At 41.4% G+C, this 15,874-nt stretch overlaps 1 protein-coding gene across 2 annotated transcripts in view; it reads right to left on the reverse strand.

The window, feature by feature from the left end:
• The window catches only part of slc12a2 (solute carrier family 12 member 2), a 78,684-nt gene that overhangs the window by 46,523 nt on the left and 16,287 nt on the right, over positions 1–15,874 (reverse strand). The window lies entirely within an intron of this gene.

Here is a 15,874-nt window from a genome sequence, read left to right on the forward strand (position 1 = left end):
TAAGTAGCATTAATACTTCCCAGTGTCCTATACAAAGAAGGAAATAAAAGCAGATTAAAATAGCGCCATAGTATAGTCCACTTTTCCTGTAGTGTAGGTCAGCAATGACTGATAGCCTAACTAGGCTTCCTTAACCTTGCGATCATAATAACAGACATTTGATGTCAACTCTCAGTACCTGACAGTTTCTCAAAGTATTATGGTTCAATACCCAGCCCTGGTTGTGTAATGACAAAAATGGACATACAGGAAGATATGATAAGGCTTCATCTTTTTTTGCCCGTTACATTTACAATGTTGGCCATATGTTGTTAAATGGAAGCTCACAGAAAAGGTTCTATACATTTTGTGTCCCTGCCTCTGGTGCCACAGAAGGCTTCTGGTTCAGAGTGACAGTGAGCATTGACTTGACTTGAGTGCTCAGTTCACTTGTTCATTGTGGAGGCCATCGACATCTGGTAATGTTCAATAAAATTCCGCTGCCAGCATCCTGCTGTATTTTTAGAACAATGCTGTCATAAAGACTGGACATGCTAAGGGCAGCTTACATAACCCCATTAAAAACAATGGCTTTGGCACATTATGCCATCAAGTCAAATTCTACGTTCGGCTCAGAAAATACTGACTACTGTGAAATGTCATGTTTATGGGCAACGAAATGGATAATAGAAATCATTTATGATCAGACATGATTAGACAAGGTCAACATGTCAGTGTGTTAGTGTTGTCAAAAATATGTTTTTTTTTGAAACATATCAATTCTGAATATTTCCAACAGTTTTAATATTCATTTTTCACAGTATCAATCCTGAAAATGCACTTCTGTTCTCCTAGACAGTGAGCTGATACACACACCGCTGCAGTGCCCACACAGCCCCGCCTCCTGTTACTCACAGCCCCGCCTTCTCATCCCATTCACCACATTTGAATTTTTTTCCTGCCAGAGTCTTGTGATTGGCTAGTACTGGTCACTTGTGATTGGATGCTGGCAAAGGATACAAGGAAGCCCATATGAAGCGGTGAGAGGTGCTAACGATAGAGCAAAGCACCTGCAGGGCCAACACGCCATCCTCTACAAAGATCCTAGAGAGGCTGGAGACATCTCTCCTTTCAACACCACTAAAGTATTAAACAAGCTGCCCCGGAAAATTGTTGTTGATAAGACAGTTGTCCTGTTGTTTGCCTAACAGTTTTGAGAAACGTCTAAGTTAATCTTTAGAGCTTTAGCGCTATCAGACCTGAGAAATCTCGAACAACAGAGTTTCAGTTGATAGGTAATATTTTTACCAAGGTCAGATGTAAATTAACTGATGCTGTTCTGCTTCTCACACACACACACACACACACACACACTTAACTTTACATACTAAGATAAGTAGGTAAGATAATTTAGTAATTTTATCTCAGCTTTTTAGTATTTTCCATTGACAGTAAAGTACTTTGTTACCCATATTAAAAAGTGCTATACAAATAAAGCAGCTAAGCAGTTACTACTTCTTCTACCACCACCACCAACTATCCTGCTGCTATAGCTAACATCACAACAGCATGTCTTGGTGAACTAGAAAGTAAGCTGAATGTCTGTGGGCAAGCCAGTAAACGTTACTGTACACACAGTGGCTGAAACTGATGGAACAGTGTTGTGTGGCGGGTTTGCGAGCCACTATGTTTCCCATTTACGAGTACAAACACTAAAAATTAACATGGCTGCATGCAGAGGGATTAAGAATGTCTAGAAAATGGAGCAAGGTGTATGGTGAGAAAGAGAGGAACCTTTAAAGAAATGTGAATGAACATTTTTCAGCAGGGAGGCTCCGTTACAACAGCCATATAAATGGGTGTTATAAATTATCCAGAGTGCCAGGCCTAGGGCATACATAGCTGAGCTGTGGGAGGCAGGCTTATTATGCATCACTCAGCATCACTTCACCTGGGCCATCTGTCAACACAAACACCCTGCTGAGGGGACACAATGACTCTGCAACACTGCCGCGATCTGGCCGCCGAGAGCCAAGATCCCCTCCATGCCGGGGTTAGCTCCTGTACCAAGTGTACTTTTACATTAAAAAGGATCTCTTTCCTCATTCAGGATTTTAGTCAATCTTTTTAAAAAGGCCAACTGTAATGTTAGGGTGTTCTGTAGAGCTATATAGCTGAGCGTACAGCCATGTTTGGTCTGTGGTGTTAATCCTCGTTGATTTCTTGCTATGTCACAGAAAGTTTTGTTTGTCTGCACGGACAACGTGAGCATAAATGCCTCTGTGCGCTTGTAGCTCACTCGCCATCGGCCTGTCCTGAGATGTTGGAATAAAAGTTAATGTCAGGTATCCAACAACAGAAATCAGAACGGGTAAACTAAAAGTTTTGGCAGTAGCTGTGTCGGGATCAGTCCAGAAGAGAACCAGTCTACACAAAGCAGGAAATTTAGGAAGAATTCTTTCTTTAACAGCCAATAGTCCATGGCCAAGACAGAGTGTTCTCACCAAGTCTCTGACTCGACATGAGACACACTCCTTTGCTTTAATTCAAGTACTCCTGTCCAAGCCATTGTTCTTTGACTGGAGAGTAGTGACCCTTTAAAAGTGAAGTACTGATATCATCCAGCTCTGGGTAATGACGCAGCGTCTGGGGTAATGGCTTCCAGCAGATACAGATAATGGCTGAGAGAAAAGCTTAAGGCGTGCAACAGATGTGTCCATACACCTGGCCAATATCTGCATGAAGTTGGTGTGACTGCCAGATTGTCTGTTTTGGAAAGTTGTAAAGTGTTAGTGTTACTCAGACTGTGTTTTATCAACGCTTCACCACTCCTGAAAATCTGAGGAAAAGTCTGATCTCTGACCTTGGTCTGTACCGACGTTTGGCCCAGATAATCTGGCATTATCAGGCGGCACCAGTTTGGAACTGTAAACCCTCATATTACCAAACAATTGGCAAAGTGATTTCAATCAGGGACTGCTGGACCAACAAATGAGTAAAAAAGGACAAAAATCTGATTTTAATACACACCGACTTTTTTTGCTTCCAAGCCCTAAACAATAACCAGAAAATCATTAAAATGGCTGTGGCTTTTTAAAGTGTTTAAAAAGCAAACTGAGCTTCAGCATGCCTTTGTGGCATGAGGTTGGCTTCACAATTCAAATATAATTAAATCTCCTGCTGGCACAAATGACCGAAACAGCTGGGCAATGGCACATTACATTGTAAGGTAAGACTGATGTCTGGTCACGCTGCTGATGTCATTATGCAACACTGACATCAAGGTCCGCTGCCCTTGTGTGGCATAAAGGCTCGTGCAGACTCAGTCACACTACACAACTTGCCGTCTTGTGATGGGAGTCTTGAAGTCGTTGTGGCGTTCACGCTCCGTGACTGATCGGTGACAGGGGGTCACACACTACACGAACCAATAGCGGTTCTGTCACCCGACGCTGGTCTCCAAACCACGTTTTCTCAAGAAAACACACGTGAAATGTGAAACGAGAAATGACGCGAACCTACACATGAAACAGCTGTTTGTTATTATTAGCTAGCAATTCTAAAGACAAAGAATCTGGGTGAAAGAATGGATTAGCAACCTCAGGTAGCAGGGATTGTCTGAGCTACAGAGAGCTGCAGGGGAGTTAAAAAGTAGCTGTCTGTTCCGCCACCTGCCTGCTCTCATATCCACATCTCGACCCCTCCAGATATTTGGCATGCTAGATATTTGGCTGGCGTCGGCGATGTTCCAGTGATGTGTCGGGGAACCGTTTTGATGCGCTGTTGTGTAGTTCACACATAACGACTGGCAACCGCAGGTCAACCGCTGATTAGCCAAGCTCCTCGACCAACAAATCGGGTGAAAATACGTGTAGTGTGAACTAGGCTTAAGGGAACAAGTGGCTTAAGTGTGGAACAAGGAGCGTACATTTGGGTGATTTGTCTAACGGAGAACGACAGCGTTCCTCACTCAGAACATTGCTGCTGTTCTTCTTCAAAAAGAGTGGTTTAACACATTTATAAAACGCATGTCTGCTTTGAAAAATCCATCAAAAATGGGTTTGGAAAGATTATGCAACAAACAAACAAACAAACAAACAAACAAACATGAGCGCAGTCAGTGGAGTAGGAGCACAGTAAATTTAAATCAGCGCAGTCAAAACAGTTTCTGAAGCCCTGTTGTTGGTCAGCTTTTTGTTTCACAGCCTTTGGCTTATGTTGGGAATCAAGACAGCATGTCCGAATCTTCCTGCTTGAGCGCTACATCAGATAGTGTATTTTAGGACAATTTGTCCTGGAGCCCACCTGCAGACTTCCAGAGTTTGGGATTCTTCTTGTGCATTTATCACCCACCAGGTACAAAGCAGACACTAACGTCAACTCCAGAAGCTGCTGTGGCTGAGAGCTCTCACTTCTGAATGCATGGCACACATTAGCGCAGACAACACAGAATGAGTTAGGGAACATTATCTACATGGCTGAAGCAACACAAAGGCTGGCTTTGCACAACATTGACCAAGCATTGAGAGCTTAGCACGGCAGTGCAAACTGTACCATGACTCGCCACAAAGGCCATCATTACAAAAAAGCAAACCTAATGATGCAATTAGATTTCAGAGACAGTCTAAAGGTCAAGTGTGGTTTTAAGAAATCCTTAAAGACATAGTGCAAATTTGCGTGCCTTGAAAACATGATAGTCAGAAAGGATGGAGCTTCATTTCCTGGAAACATTGGCATGTTCTGCTGACTGCATACTAATGAGTAATTCATCCCATATATTATCAGGACTGACGCAACACACCTAATCAAAAAACAAATAGCTCCTGTTCGTGACAGCGGGCCTGGAACTGCCAGTTTCCCTGTGAAGCACACACTACATCACGGAAACACAGACTCACTCCGGGCAGGAGTTTCACTGAGAAGGCTGTGTTGGGTTGCACTTCTGAAAGCCACATGCTGAAGGTAACTCACATCATGACATCATTTAAAGCAAGTAGTACGAGACTCCTGCTCATTTTGCTCCTAACAAAATATCAGATTATTATTGATTCATATACGACAATGACTTAATATTTTGTTATTTCAATACTCCTGCAAAACATTTTTTCCAAGTTTTGTGACAAATGGGAAGAGCAGGCAGATTAACAAAGAGCAGCGGACAGATCCTTTCCCTGATGCGTGGTGATCTTGACTTGTTAGACTTTTATAGCATGTGTTAATAATATCTCTATAGCACTGTCCATTTGTACACTGTGTGCCATATTAGTTTACATCACAGTGGGAAGCATCTTTTGAGCCAGCCTGACGCTGATGGATTCTCAGATACCTATTTCAGATAGTCCCCCACCCTCCCAGCATGGCTCCATCGGTGACTGAGAGGAGCGATCAGATGTCCACGGTCACAGACATCTCACCATTGTTTGGAAAAACCTCCCACAACCCAGTTCATTATTCTTTTACTGCGCTGAAACTCTCCCAGAGTTGGATTCCCTGCTGCCCACTGAGGACTGTTGATGGAACCTAAACGGCCTGGCCTCACACTGGAGAGATTTGTTTTGAAATTGGGTTGAATTACAATATGACTCGTGTCGAATTACTACTTGAGTGTAAAAGAGGTGACCAGTGAGGCGCCTGCAAACAGTGAGAAGCATTGTTGCTCAGCAACGGCATCTGTAAGTGGACTTAGATGGACAGGAAGTAGTTTTGGGATCACTGATAAGTTTAAGGTGGAAGGGAGGGTTACTTTACGCTTTAATTACTTGTTTAATGAAATGTATGGAGTTGATTGATGTAGTTTGTATGATGCTTTGGCAATATTGTTGTTTACATTCATGCCAATAAAGCTAATTTGAATTGGGAGTATGTGTTAGGCATTGGAAACAGGGACGGTACTGTACCTGACTTGAGCTGAGGACTCTCTGGACTGTAATGACTGTAGGTAGTGACTGTATCAACTTTTTAAGCTACGATTTTTCTGTTAAAAAGTATAAAGGTATCAAATGCTCCCTAAACTAACCTGCATGTCTTTGGGAAGACGCATGCAAACTCCACACAGAAGGCCCAATCCAAAAGGCATGTCAACAGTGGACACCAAGTTTAGGATCCCGTTTATCTCCCCCCAAAGCCAATACCAGCTGACATTTGGCAAGAGTAGGGGCACACCCTGGACAGGATGCTGGTTCATCACAGGGCCGACACAGAGACATCCATTCACGCTCATACTGATTCCGTGTATGGTTCGTTCTTTCATTATTTTGTTTCAAAACCAAATCAGAAAAAACAAAAAACAAGTTGTTTTTAAAACTAAAACGGAAAACAGACAAAACAGACAGTTTGTTTTTCGGTTTTAAAAACAACGGAAAAAAATATTGATTTTGATATTTAATGTGTCTAATTTGTGTAGTTTTGTGTGTTACACTTGATAAACCTGTAGCAGATACACTTGAGCGATGGCGGTGCCAGATTAAATGTAATTAAGATGAGTTTGAACATCAACATAAGTGGGTTTTTAGTTTGAAAAACAGGACAATCTTATATAGCTGCAGTACCGGAGGCTGCAATATAATATTGGCTCAACGGTCAGTTTGTAACTCACAAGCAACTGGAACCCTTTCCTGAATCCTCCGGTTTTAAGATTTCTTCAGTATCAAATTCATTCAGTGACAGTTGTCAGAGCATCCAGTGGTACACAGCAAATGTGAACAGTTATTAGTTAATTCGGCGAGCTGTATCTTGACGAATCTTACATCTTGTATTGAGAGAGGCCGGGCAAGCCGGTGTGTTTACCTGAGGTGTAGGCCTCTTGTGTGTCTGTGTGTCGGAGTGTGGGGAGCAGATAATTCCAAGGAAGGTGAGAAGCGTATTTAAAATTTATATTAATAAAGTTCGTGGTGATTAAAACCTGCTTTCACATGGCTGTATTATGTGAAAAATCTATAGTTATTTCAATTCAGCACATGGTCTGTGTTACTTCTACCAATCATGTTTTTCATATATGCTCCGATTACATTCGACTGTTGCTGAAACTTCCATACACACCTGAAACAGTTTTTTTGGCCACTTGAGGTCAGCAGAAACAAGTTGTGAACACAACACTGACATATAACACCTTTTTAATAAAAATGGCGACTTAGCAAACAGTTCTTATTTATACATCCAGCAGTTATGGAGCAATATCATTAATTTTGAGTCATGTTTCTGGCCACATAATGAATATAAGTCCAATATTAATTCTATTTTAGCTCTGTTTTTGGTCTCCCAGGAAATTCACCTGGCTCTTTAGCTGCTAAATACTCCGCTGTGTTCACCAACTAGTCTCCAGTGTGTCTGCTTGCTCTGTTGGTGCTGAACGCACTGAAACCGTAGATTCAGTTGATCATTCTCTCTGTTGTCAGTAAAATATTGACATTGCTATAATTTGTATTTAAATATGTCATACCCTTTGTCTTTTTTTAAACTACAACTAGGAGTCTCCAATAGAGCCCAACCGATTTATCGTTGTGCAGAAATTATAGGCAGATATAAGCTACATGCGGATAAATCGGCATCTGCATTTATAACAGTCGATTTATCACTATAAAAAAAGAAATAATAATAGAGTCGGATAATCTATCTATCTCAGCTGACCGGATTCTACAAGAGCATGTACAAACAACTACTCCTGGTAGCTCTCACATGCAGTGTTCACAGTGAGTTGGTCATTTGTGACGTCAGTTACATGACTTGCATAATAATAAAAATAGGACCACAGGACTAAACAACTTCAGACCCGTCGCCCTGACCTCTGTGATGGATTTAAGGTAGGACAACACAAGGCGTTCAACCTTGGGTTGTCCCACCCTAAATCCATCACAGACCCACTCCTGGACCCTCTGAATTTCACCTACAGAGCCAACAGGCCCGTAGATGATGTAGGGCTGGACAATAAAACAATAACAATCGCAATATAATTTTTTTTCCAATAACAATATAACAAATGTTCACTAAATGTTTAATTTTATTCACCTAAATCAAACACAAATTCAGACTTAATTTTTTATTAAGATGTTTATTTGTTGAGGAAAAAGGACTGAAAAAGTTTTTTTACTTAATTTTACTTGTGGATATTTGTTGACAAAGTTTTATCATAATTGTTTTCAATGTTCTACCTAAGATTTGTGAAGTGATTCACTGTTCACTGTGTTGACTATAAAGAAAAGTTACCCATCAGGTTTCTTCAGCTTTCACTAAGGGGCAAAAATCAGCCTTTAAACTCAAAAGAAATAATGATTTGATACTTCTATAATAATACTTAGATAATTATCGATATCGAAAGATACAAAACCTTTTATCGTGATAACATTTTTACCATATCGTCCAGCCCTAAGATGATGCCGTAAACATGGCCCTTCACTACATCCTCCAGCACCTGGACTCCCCAGGAACCTACGCCAGGATCCTGTTTGTGGATTTCAGCTCTGCTTTCAACACCATCATCCCCACCCTGCTGCAGGACAAGCTCTCCTAGCTGAGCGTGCCTGACTCCACTTGCAGGTGGATCACTGACTTCCTGACGGACAGGAAGCAGCACGTGAAGCTGGGAAAACATGTCTCTGATTGCAGGACCATCAGCACCGGTTCCCCTCAAGGCTGCGTTCTTTCCCCCCTTCTCTTCTCCCTGTACACCAACAGCTACACCTCCAGTCACCAGTCTGACAAGCTCCTGTTTGCAGATGATACCACCCTCTTTGGGCTCATCTCTGGTGGGTATGAGTCCGCCTACAGGTGGGAGATCGACCATCTGGTGACCTGGTGCAGCCACAACAGTCTGGGAGGTCAATGTTTTGTGGATGTGGAGAATGTATAAATCATGAATAAAAGCAGAACAGTGTGTCCCAAATAGGCACAATTCTCAGCTCAATGAATACGGTACTCGGTAAACATCCTACTCCTATGCCCTGTTAACTTCTAACTTTCCATCACATGTGCTTTGCATACATGTGTCGGCCACCAAAACCAACAAATGAACACAAATTAGCCAGAGTGTAGGCACATCCTGCCATACAGCATACAAACACACATGTGGCAGCTTGTGCAAATGTATATAAAAGGACGTCTGTAGATTTTCCATGACGCTAACCACGAGCTCTCAGGACTTTCTGCTCCTTTCTCATGAAACAGGCTGCTTCAATAAGCAGAGTGAGAGACTACTTCTGTCACATTAAAACTGACCTCCAAACATCTTTGACTCACTCGTCAAGCAGTTTCCGTCTAAACAACATGCACGTCAGCTCTGTAGACATGTGGTACGTTAACTGATGTATACAGACAAAAGCTCTTTGTCACTGTGTCCTCAGTTCAAGGTGAAGATTTAAGAGCTGGGAACCTTAACTTTCTTCTTAGCAGGTTATTGAAGGGAACAAAAGGCCAAACTCATTTCCTGAGTTGAGGCTCACTTGAGCAAAGAGGAGAAAACTCCTTTCTTGTGTTTTGCTGTATTTTTATTTAGTGTTAGATATAGTGAGGAACATATACACATTTTCTGCAAAACCTCATTTCATCAAACAAAAAACACTGTTTTAAAATGTTAGGTGATAACCAAACAAGCATTCAATAACTTTCTGTAAAATTAGCATGTTATGAAAATGAGCAATTATGATTTAAACTTTCAAGACCACAAATTTGAAGAAGCCTTTGTTACTTTCAGCAAGATCACTAGAAGGCATTCTGAGACCCTTCACAAATACATACAGTACTGTTTTCAGCAGGTGTGGAAAAATGTTGTAAAGTAAGAATGCTTTCAAAAATAGTAAGATGATATTTATCAATTAACAAAATGAAAAGTTAGTGAACAGAAGAAAAGCCCAAATCAAATCAACATTTGGTGTGACCACCCTTTGCCTCCAAAATAACTTTTGTACAGTGCTATATACATATACACACACACACACACACACACACACACACACACACACACACACACACACACACACACTTATTTGTTGGGAAATTGGCCACAGTTTACGGTTTGTTCCAGTATGGTGTGCGGACTGCAGTCAGTTCTGTTGGCCTTGACATTTTAACGTAATTCTATGTTTTTCTCCCAATTCACAGCGGCCTTTGGGAGTTTATTGTGCCACTCTATGGGTTATGGGAGGGGATGGTATCATGTGAGAAAGTGATGTTAACATTCACCCCTCATGCTGTGACTGAGTGAAAATGGTGCATGTGCTGTGAGAAGTGCTTAGCTTAGCAGTACTGGGAGCGGACAGTCGATCTGCCATGCAGTGCAGAGTGCTGTGAGAGCGAGGACCGCAGGCAACATGAAATGTGGTTATGAAGGTCATCACTGTTTCTGTGTTCCTTGAAGGGGACAAAATTCCACGGTTCTGAGAAAGCAGAGGAGGGAATATTGTGGGGGGATAGGTGAGAAAATATTGTTATCACATTTCCTTCCTACTTATTTCAGTGAGCCTCTGCAGTTTGTATAGATTTCTGAAGAATGAAATGGGTACGACAACTTGATGGTGCATGTCAGTGTTTTCGAAAGCTTTGGATCTTGTTTGGCTGATTAATCTGGCATTTTAGGACAATTGGCTTTGGCCGATACCTGCACTCACATGGCCAAAGACAGACACATCTGCAGCAGCAGCCTCATCAGTGAGCTGCTATGGATGTCCTTTTTGAGTTTTGGGAAGGTGGTGAAAAAGGTGATTAGTTTGGAGGCCTCCAAAGGTCACAGTTGTCTTTTCTAAAATGTTAACAGTTTTCTCCTTAATGACAGCAGATCTCATCTAAAAGCAGTACTGGCTAACATTAAATATATATAGTTACAGTAGAATGATGCAGCTGAATGACATCACTTCTGACAAACTGTACCTCATTCTCCCTTAAACACCAGTCATGAGAGAAGAAGAAATCAGATTGTACTCCACGTGAAATTATGGAATACATAACACACTTTTCTTAGTTTTGACCATCAGCCACCCTGCTAAATATCAGTGTCGGCCATTGACAAATCCCTATCAGTCCGATCACCATATTTATTCCAGATGGCTGCCACAATGTCAGTGACAGGGTTGTAAAATGACTGGTTGGAATGTATGCATATCCCAATATGCCTGTAACATGGGCAGTTGAGGGCCAAGTCTCAGGGTCTGGATAAAAGTGACATTATGTAGGCTAAACATGTTCTTACATTAGTTCTTTAAGGTTTGAGGTTTATTTTTCAGTAGTGGTCCAATCAGGACAGTAAGCTCTTGAGTGTACTGTCCTAGCGTGTCTTCCTACTGGCCTCAGGCCAGAGGGCAACAATTATTGTTAAACCCTGGCATGTCTGGTTTAGTCAATACAACCACAGTGTTTGCAAATTGCAGTACATCTGACACTGCTGTGTTCTCACTGCTGCTGCTACCCACTGCTCCATGTGAAGCACTGACACCATTCAACACTACACAGATAGGAACAGTTTAAACATTCCGGCCATCAGTGATCTCTGTACTAACCAACACTGGCACACACAGTCAGTCACGGTCAGTCACATGTTCACATTCAGGCTAAGACAAAACAGAATTTCTTAAATTCTGATGTTCTCAGAAGCATGACACAACAAAGCTGCATTGTCAACTAAGCTTCTTTGCTCAGCAAGGTTTCTGCAGGTTCTAACAATGCAGCAGCACTTGTTATCTGGACATTCTTAGCTTTTATTTACCACCCAATCATGATGTACTGCAAGAAGCAGCAGGCTTGCAACCGTTCACCATTTCACAGCAAGAGGCACAACAAGTTGAAGTCCACTACAGTGTATTATACAGTAAGTGCCCAATACAAACACACAGTTCTACTAACAGTGAATGAATCCAACAAAACTCTCCTCTGCAGCATCTCAGGAAGCAGACCTCTGTCAGAGTAACTGACCCGCAGCTATACGTCCATGGCCCAGACAGAGTAGAGGAGAGGGCCGGAGGCAGCAATGGAACCTGGTCACTGGCACGTCTTTATTCAATGTTTTCAGTCACGTGTACGGTGACCTGGAGCACCACGACTACATCGTAGAAACGCAGCAAAAGCAGTTCAATTTTATTTGACAACTCAACTTCAGAAAAAGAAAGATATGAACACAAACTGCAAGTGTTGGGCACTTTCAATCCATATCACGTTACAGTATCTGCTGACGCATTTCTGCTATTAAAAAACGCCAGGTCCCTGCCGCCACTCCGTGGTAATGTCTGCGTTTACCTTGTGGGGAATCCCTCCCCTAACATTCATCTCTCTCCTTCGATTAGTGCATCTAAAAGCACAAACCATCCAGCATTTTGGCAAGGCAAAAGTAACAAACTCAAAGTAACAGTGTATCACTTGCTTCGTGGCTGGCGGGCAGCGGAAAATAACGTCTTTTTGGCCCTCTAAGGGAGCGTTTTCCTGGCATCACGTGAAAACTATGAATAGTATAAGCAGCATTCCAATGTTGATTTACAATTCGAATGTCAACCTTATGAACAAAGCTTCGAAGCCTCAAAGTATTCAATACAGTGCTACTTTCATGACTGATAAAACGCAGCTCTTGCTATAGATACTGTATATATAAAATTCTGGGAACATCAAGTACACTCCAAGGACAATTCCTGGGTCTTACTGTCATAATCCTTCCTATCAGTAGTATTATACTTCTGGGATTACGGTGACATTACAAAGAGGTTTGAAGTATTGTGATGTGATTGTTTTTGAACTGAAGACTGACCAGTTACAACATTCACGCTTGAAGATTTCTGCTTACAATGAATCTCTATGCCTGCTGCTCATACCTCACCTTACTTTCCGTGGAAGCTGGTAACTATCGTCTCAGGAGGGGGGTGGGGTTGTTGTGCTATTTCTGACATCAGGCTGTAGCGGAGGGGGTCTATGTGTGTGTGTTACAACAGCTGTAAGGCCATCAGCTATGGCTAATACAGAGACAAAGGCCAAACCAGAAGCCCAGGGCGTCCTTCACTTCCTGTTTCTGTGTACAATATGTGCAGCAAATAAAGAGAAGGGGAGGAGGGTAGACACGGGGAGGGAGGTCTGCTAAAACTACAAAAAAATATCTGATAACACTCAAACAGAGGTTCCTTTGTGCAAACTGTAAAAAGCAGCAAAGCCTTAAGAAATCTTAGGAAAAGTCAGTTCATCATTCAAAAAGTACCCACAAGAAACAGCAGTAACTGCATCTTCAGAAACAGCCTCTTCAAAGAAGGAAACAAAGTTGCATCTTTTCCTTGTTCCACTTTTAGCTTTTTACGAGAGGGTAACACTGTACCAAAGCCTAACGTCTCCTAATTTTCCATGAAGGTGTCAGACGCAATCTCAGAGTCACAGGTTTTGGCTTGGTTTTTCTTTGCCATAGCACGGGTAGCAACACAAACAGAGAACGTATCTCGATATTGCTTTTCAAGTTCATCTGGGCTTTTAGATGCTACCGGGAAAGGAATCACCTCAGGAGCCGCAAGCACTCCACCACCGGCCAGGTCATTGCCTAAAATGAAAGATACACCTTCAATAGGAATATAGGGACAAAGAGCAACAACAACCTCCCCAAGCGGTTTGGAGGTTAAGATAATGCGTGGGGAAGCACAGGTAACCACCACCAAAACCTTGAACAATAGTACTAGAGCCCAAGGCAGACTTCTCATTAAACTGAAGAAAGTCCTGGAGGATCATAAGGAAATGTCAACTGTAGGTTTGTCTACGTGTAGCACCTTATCACCAATGCAAATTCCTCATATGTTACACTACTTGGCAATAAAGCTCCTTCTGAATCTGAAGATGAAGAGCCAACCAACTCTGGCTTTCGAGTTGGATGCTCGCTGGTAACTTGAATTGCAGCTGTGTTAACAGTTTTTATTAAGGCTATAGGCTTAACATATATGTTTTTTGTTCAAGACAGGACAGTCCTCAGTAAGATGACCTTGCAATAGAAACATGCCTTGTCTGAAGCAGCACTTCCAATGGCCGACTTTCAGGCAAATGGGGCAGAAAGTGTGGGACTGTGTTTCAAAGTGTGAGCTCTATGAAACACAAAGCCAGCCTTTTCAGTGTTTCCCCTTAATTAACAAGAGCATTGCTCCGCCATAGTTTCAATATGAACAGAAAATATTTTTAAACATCTCATTATAACATTTCAGACCTCTAAGGTTGTGTTTTGCGCTACTGCTCCGCGCTGCTGTAAGCTCGCACACGCACACACTTTGGCATCAGACGTGAGAAAACCACTTTTCTTTTTAGGTAACTACGGTAACATTAACGGTCCGTTTCTGTCACTCGTTTCTGAGAATGCGATTAAGCGGTTGAGTCCAAGACGAGACAAAGACCATCAAAAAGTGGTCTTAAGACCAAGACCGGTCTCGAGTACTACAACACTAGCACCACATACAACATTATTTATCAAATTGGGCCGGACTTGATGAATTTAGCAGGAGGATACACATGTGACAACATCCGGTATCTTTACTTTACAAAGATTAATTTAATTATAAATTCTGTGAATATAATCCAAAGTAAAAAAACAAACAACCAACCAAACTACAATGAAATGTTAGGGAAAACAATAAATACATTTGTTGACTTTTGTTGCCGTTTCATCACCATTTATACCTATACAATGGGTTTATGATTAAATAGTTAGAGTACAACATTGTGTGTACAAAGTTCTTCATAGATAGCCTCTTAAATGCATTAATTTGGCGCAAAATTAACTGAAGAGGTGGTCTCGGTACACTTGTTTGGTCCGCTTTCCGCTTTTGGTGCACACCCGAGTGCGATTGCTGCATTCACACCTGCCCAAACGAACCGCACTAAAGGGGGAAAACGAACTCTAGTGCGATTCTAGCGAACTAAATGAGGCAGGTGTGAAAGCACCCTCAAAAACCCTAATGTAAGTTTGCCTAAAATGTTTTCTTTGCTTAAAGTTTTTGGCTCATACTCTGGCCATAAATTAAACCTAGCGAAAACTCAGACACCTTTAACTATGACCCACAGGAAGAGTGTCAATTAAATAGAAAGGTAACAGGATTAAAAACCAATGATTTTTTTCCCAGATATCAGTAATAACAGAAAATTGATTTCCAGGACATTCATGTTTACAAATGGAAAAACATCTTTCATCAATAGAAAAAAGAAGCAAACATAAAATTAAATAAAGATGACTAGTTAAACATATATCAGACACAGACTACCACTTCAAGCTCAGATCTGTGGAGGGAATTCACCTGGAAAAACCTTTTACGTTTTTTTTTATTACTCCTAAAATAAAAAGTTCACAAAGCAACCTGAACATGGCTTCTTGGATAATGTTTGATAATATATCTGCGGGTCATTTAAAATAAAATTTGGGTGTGTTCTTATATCTCTTCTTACTGATCAGATGTAGTAACTAAGATCTGATTAATCATTAACCACAGACTTGATTTTAATTATAGTGTTTTGAATTTATCTGCCAAGTAGGCTGAAAGCTCACTTGGCAGATTTTAAAATGAGGAAACAGTCCATGGATGGAAAGAAATAGTCCAGGAAATCTACATTCTGGAAAAATTGACTTTTTCCCTGAGCCACACCACAAAAAAAGAATGTGAAAAATATTGGAAAAACTGGAAATCTTACTGTAATATTAACTGATTATATTTTTGTATATCTGTTTAGAGAGCTTTTTCCTATTACTTTCTGTGCTGGGACTGATAGACTGGACTCTCGCCCCCTTAGAGGTACTTTGGATTTCGCTGAGCTAAAGCCACAGATTATACAGAACCTATGAGCCTGAGGCAAGGGTCTGTGGGTTTCCCGTACATACATTACGGGATACATTCTTTGATGCATCTCAGTCTTGCCTTCCCCCTTTACCATTTTATTTCTTGTGTACTGTCAAGTGTTTCATCTCACCTGTGAT

The sequence above is a fragment of the Micropterus salmoides genome, unplaced genomic scaffold (genome assembly GCF_014851395.1).
Source record: "Micropterus salmoides isolate LMB-PRFRI ecotype aquatic unplaced genomic scaffold, ASM1485139v1 Ms_hic_scaffold_20, whole genome shotgun sequence".
Taxonomy (NCBI): Eukaryota; Metazoa; Chordata; class Actinopteri; order Centrarchiformes; family Centrarchidae; genus Micropterus; species Micropterus salmoides.